Source organism: Lathyrus oleraceus, chromosome 6 (assembly GCF_024323335.1).
Source record: "Lathyrus oleraceus cultivar Zhongwan6 chromosome 6, CAAS_Psat_ZW6_1.0, whole genome shotgun sequence".
Taxonomy (NCBI): domain Eukaryota; kingdom Viridiplantae; phylum Streptophyta; class Magnoliopsida; order Fabales; family Fabaceae; genus Lathyrus; species Lathyrus oleraceus.
In genome coordinates, this window is record NC_066584.1 from 134,571,073 (window position 1) to 134,576,922 (window position 5,850).

The window sequence follows — 5,850 nt, forward strand, 5'->3', positions numbered from 1 at the left end:
CTTTTCTTTATTTCCTTTCTCGTCTTTCCTTTATCGCCTTTCTTTGCTGTTTTTAGATAGCTTGTTTATTTTTATTTCCTTTTAGTTATTTATTTTGCTTTCTAGTATAATGCATGAGTCTGACGAGTCACCAAATATAGTGTATCTTTAGTACAACCTAATCTCCCCATACCTTTAGCCCCACCTAATTTTTTTTTGCAAAAGAAAACAGTGTTATTCTGAAAGTTTTTGGGTTTTTAAGACAGGTTTTAAGTAAGGATGCGGTGACTTGGGAGAACTTTGTGAAACATCAGTATTATTTCAGCACCATAGACTTCGTAAATATAGGAATCATTCTCGAAACCCCATATACCATGGCCTTAATCATCATTTCCACATAAGTCCTCAGTAGTTTATCTCAGCAGTCAGCTCCGGCCTACGCATCCTCTACGTAGGGGACCGATGCAAATAAGTGAATGATCCAGTAAAACAAAAAAATAAAAGAAAGCAAAAAAGGCAACTCCGGTATAGGTGACCCTCACAAAGTCATTTAAACCAAAGAATTTTAAAATTTTGCTACAAAAAGAAAAAGAAAAAGAAAAAGAAAAACTTACCCGATGTTAGTTGGCTCAGAGGTATCTGGCGCTGAACTCGGTAGGACGAATTACGATCCGATCCCCCACAACTACAGTTGGGTCCAATAAAAGGGTCTATACATATTTATGTGCAAGAAACCCCATGCTCAGATCATAATCACTAACAGACCACTCTACTATGAAGCATGTACGGATAACGAGCTTAATGTGATTGCGCCTGAATGAAAAGGACACAAAAAGAGATGAAGAGGCAGGCCTAGGTATTGTGGGATAATATGGGTTGATTAATATAGGAATGCAGTTTATGTCCGTATTTGCGGATTAGTGTCGTCATGATACCCTTAGTTGACTCAGTTAGTACCTATCACTGCATCCCGACTTGAACTTAGAACTTTTTTAACCTGAAGCACTCGTTTACACAGTTTTTCTTTTATGAGCTTTTTAATGTTTTGCTTGAGGACAAGCAAAGGTTTAAGTGTGGGAGAGTTTGATAACACTGAAATTTACCGTATTTTCGACTCTGATTTCACATGCATTCCAGTTGTTTTATTATTATTTTGTTGTGTTATTACTATGTTTTTCTTTGTTTTCAGGTTTTTACTTTAATCGGAGCCCCGATCGAGAAAAGGAGCGAAAAAGAGCTAAAAACCCTAAAATTCAGCATTTTGTACTTGTGGCTTCCACCATGGCTGGCGCCATGGACCCTGCCATGACGTGTCCAAGCTCAACCTCCCTCAACTGCCACATTCCCCACTACTTCCACTAAGGTGCCTCAGATTGGCCTTGTGGCGGGCGCCATGGCCTTGTGGCGGGCACCACAAGAGGAAAAGTTTTCCCTCCCATTTTCAAGTTGAAGGGCATCCTTATCAATTCCATCTTTTTACTTGCTTATAAATAGAAACTCAAAATCACTTTTTCAATCATCCAAACTTAGAGCAGAGGCAAACTCAGAGCAACTTTGTTTCACTTAGGCATATATTCAGTATTTTAAAGTGGTAATCGCTTCGCATTGGAGTGTTACCATAATTGTGTAATCAAGTCTGTGATCGAGTCTGTAATCGAGTTTGGAGCACTTTGGAAGGAAGTTAATCCTGCCGCCATTTTTATTTCCGCTTTGCAATTTATTCAACCCTTCGATTGGAACAGGTTTTTATTATTTGTCTTTATCTTATTTATTTTCGCGCACTCGCTTTACTCTATTTACTTTCCCGCACTCGCTTTACTTTATTTACTTTCCCGCACTCGCTTTACTTTATTTATTTTCCTGCACTCGCTTTACTTTATTTATTTTCCCGCACTCGCTTTACTTTTATTTATTTTCTCGCACTCGCTTTACTTTTCTTTATTTCCTCGCACTCGCTTTACTTTTATTTACTTTCCGCACTCGCACTACTTTTATTTACTTTCCGCACTCGCACTACTTTTATTTAAATTATTGCACTTTTACTTTACCATGTCTAACTAAATTTATAAGGTTAGAATGTAAGGATCGTAATTAAACCGATAATCCGTACAATTGTTCGTAGAAGCACTTAAGGGCTATTTTAACTTTTAACTTAAGTTTTCCCGCACTTCAATTCCGTTGGGTAAGATCGAAAGCCGTCCAACGTCTATCTAAACTTAATTGTTTTTAACTATTTCAAAAACAGCGAAAGCGCTTTGTTTAGTTCATTAGGAGATTTTAACTTAAGAAGAAAAGAGATTTTAAAATTATTTTCGGACGCGTTTATAAGTTTAGAGTCCGGTTTGTAAGAACCTCTTTTGGTTAAGAAATCCAGGTTATAATACTTTTCAACTTAGTCAAGATACTATATTTCTTAAAAATAGGTTTACTACTCTAACGCAATGCGCGCCTTTTTATAAGTGACAATAAGAGGGTTTGATTAGGGAGTACAACTCGGTTCTGAATATACGAAAGCGACAGTTCCCGTTAAATTAGTTCTTTTCAAAGTAGGAAACATTACCCATAAGCAGTTCTATCAGCAAGTACTTGGATTATTAATTGATTATGTGAATTACATTCGACCCTGTCTTTATTAATTAAACTTTATTCAATACTTTACTTTTCATTGCACACTCTAAAAACACCTATTTTGATTGCCTTTGATAAACACCATAACAATAGATAACGATAGATTGACACTTGGTCTCTGTGGATTCAACAATCTTTTATATTACTCTGACGTGTTCGTATACTTGCGAAAAGCAACGCATCAAGTTTTTGGCGCCGTTGCCGGGGACCAATTTCGTCAAATTTCATTTTCCTGTTGTTATATCGTTTAGACTTAGGCTATTTCCCGCCGGTCAATGCGAAGAACTCGCAGCACCGGAAGTTTAAGCTTAGTATATCCTCTGGCGGAACCTGAACGTTACGCTCGCGCACGTTTATTCTTTCATAGAATTAAGAGAGTTATGCCCGAAGATCAAAACCGAAGACCTCTTAAAGATTTCGCTCAACCATCAAATGAAGAACCTAGTTATAGTATAGTAAACCCAACCATCCCAGCTAATAATTTTGAACTTAAACCATCCCTGTTGCAACTAGTGCAACAGAGACAATTCGCAGGTCTCGCTACTGAGAACCCAAACCAACATTTAAAAATATTTCTTCAATTAGCAGACACTTTTAAAACCAATGGAGCTTCTCCTGAGGTAATACGTTTAAGATTATTCCCTTTTTCCCTCAGAGATAAAGCCTTATCATGGTTAGATTCCCTTCCACCCAATTCCATTACAACTTGGGATAACCTTAGAAGAGTTTTTCTTGCTAGATACTTTCCCCCGAGTAAGACCGCCGTTCTTCGAAACCATATAACTAGATTTACCCAAAACCAAGGAGAATTGTTGTTCGAAGCTTGGGAGAGATATAAAGAGTTGTTACGAGCATGCCCACATCATGGTTTAGAAAATTGGTTAATCATTCAAACCTTCTATAATGGACTTCACTATAACACGAAGATGACCATCGACGCTGCCGCAGACGGTGCTCTGATGAACAAACCTTATCCTGAAGCTAGTGCCCTCATCAAAGATATGGCTCAAAACCATCAATCATGGGGAGTCGAACGAGCGACAATTGAGAAAAAGGAAGCCCAAGGAGGAGTGCATGAACTAAGCTCTATAGACATGATACAAGCTAAAATGGACGCATTAGCCCTTAAGGTCGAGCATATGTGCATAAACCCGAATACTGTAGCCGTAGTTTCGTCGGATTCTGAGATATATGGAACCAAAAGACACCAATCTGCAGAATGCACTCTATTAAACGAAACCCACTCTGAGCAAGTGAACTACACCCAAGGGAACCCATACTCGAATACCTATAACCCTGGATGGAGGAATCACCCGAACTTCTCCTATAAAAATAATAACCCTATCCAAAATAATGCACCCCCGAGACCTAGTTATCAAGCCCCAAGATCAAATCAACCTATGCAACCTGTACCACCAAAGTCGAGCCTTGAGAAAATTATGCAAAAATTGTATCACCGCTCAAACCCAACAAAACAAGGAGTTCATGAACCAGAACATTCATGTTAACGAATTGATTACTCAATTAGGAACCAAGGTTGACCAAATAGTTACTCATACTAAGATGCTTGAAACCCAGATCTCTCAGGTAGCTTTAAACCAAGCCCTCAGACTACACCTGGAGAACAATTCCCTGGACAACCTCAACAAAATCCGAGAGGACAAGCCAATACCATTACCCTACGAAGTGGGAACGCTTATGATGAGCCACCAAACCCAAGATTGAGTGAACCCTAAACTTCTAAGGAATATACCAAACCCACGGATGAAGTAAAGGAACCATAGGAATATGAAAACCAGGAAGGTCAAGAAAAAGGAGAAAAACCTAAAGATAAAACTTACGTACCACCCCCGCCATATAAACCACCTATACCATATCCGCAAAGACTCAAACAAACCCATATCAATAAACAATATCAAAAATTTATTAAAGTTAGAGAAAAACTTCATGTAGAAATCCCTTTCACAGAAGCCATCACCCAAATACCTTCTTATGCAAAGTTTCTCAAGGACATCCTTACCAACAAACGTAGACTTGACGATCCAAAGCCTTTGGAATGTAATGCTATTTCCGAGGACAAATTAGCAAAGAAAGATAAAGATCCTGGAAATTCTCCATTCCTTGCCTTTTGGGTAATCATGTTATCGAAAAAGCTTTTCTAGACCTAGGAGCTAGTGTGAGCTTAATGCCTTTAGCGGTTTGTGAGAGGTTAAACTTAGGAGAATTACAGCCCACTAAGATGTCACTTCAGTTAGCTGATAAATCTGTTAAGTATCGGATAGGCATTTTAGAAGATGTCCCTGTTAGGATAGGTCAGTTATTTATCCCTACTGATTTTGTTGTCATGGACATCAAAGAGGACAATGATATACCAACCCTTCTAGGTAGACCATTCTTATCGACTGCAGGAGCCATAATAGATGTCAAGAAAGGAAAGTTGACATTTGAGGTAGGTAACGAGAAAATAGAATTTATACTTTCGAAATATCTTATGGCACCTGTGATGGGAGACACGTGTTATGCCTTAGATATCATTGATGAATGTGTTAGAGAACTAGAACAAGAAGAAATTATAAAAACAATTAAGTTACCATCAACTCTCATAAGGGAAGATGATGACTCTAAAAAACCCTACATCGATGATAACCTTTACGAATGTTTATCCCTTACCCCAAATCCTATGCCATGCCCTAAGAAGCCAACCTTATAACTTAAGGAACTGCCTAAGAACCTGAGATATGAGTTCCTCGATGAAAAGATGAACTGTCCAGTTATAGTCAGTGCTACCTTGATCCAAGAGGAAACAAACTAACTTTTAGACGTTTTACGAAGATATCCCTCAGCCTTAGGATATAATATCTTTGACCTGAAAGGTATAAGCCCATCCGTGTGCATGCATCGGATTTCGCTCGAAGAAGATTCAAAACCCTCCAGGGAACATCAGAGAAGAATAAACCCTATAATGAGTGATGTTGTTAAAAAGGAAGTTCTTAAGTTACTTGAGGCAGGTATAATCTATCAGATCTCGGATGGTAAGTGGGTAAGCCATGTGCATGTAGTACCTAAAAAGGAAGGCATCACAGTCGTGCAAAATGATAAAGGCGAACATGTAGCAAAACGTTTAGAAGGAGGATGGCGGATGTGTATAGATTATAGAAAATTAAATAAAGCAACTAGGAAGGATCATTTCCCTTTACCATTTATAGACCAAATGTTGGAGCGTCTAGCCAAACACTCTTACTT

General features: G+C 38.4%; 1 non-coding gene across 1 annotated transcript; it reads right to left on the bottom strand.

Annotated features, from left to right (window-relative positions):
• Positions 1-3,371: 3,371 nt before the first annotated feature.
• On the bottom strand, positions 3,372-3,478 carry LOC127099765 (small nucleolar RNA R71). Its single transcript, XR_007794238.1, has one exon. It is a non-coding gene; the product is annotated as a small nucleolar RNA R71 (small nucleolar RNA).
• Positions 3,479-5,850: the final 2,372 nt, after the last annotated feature.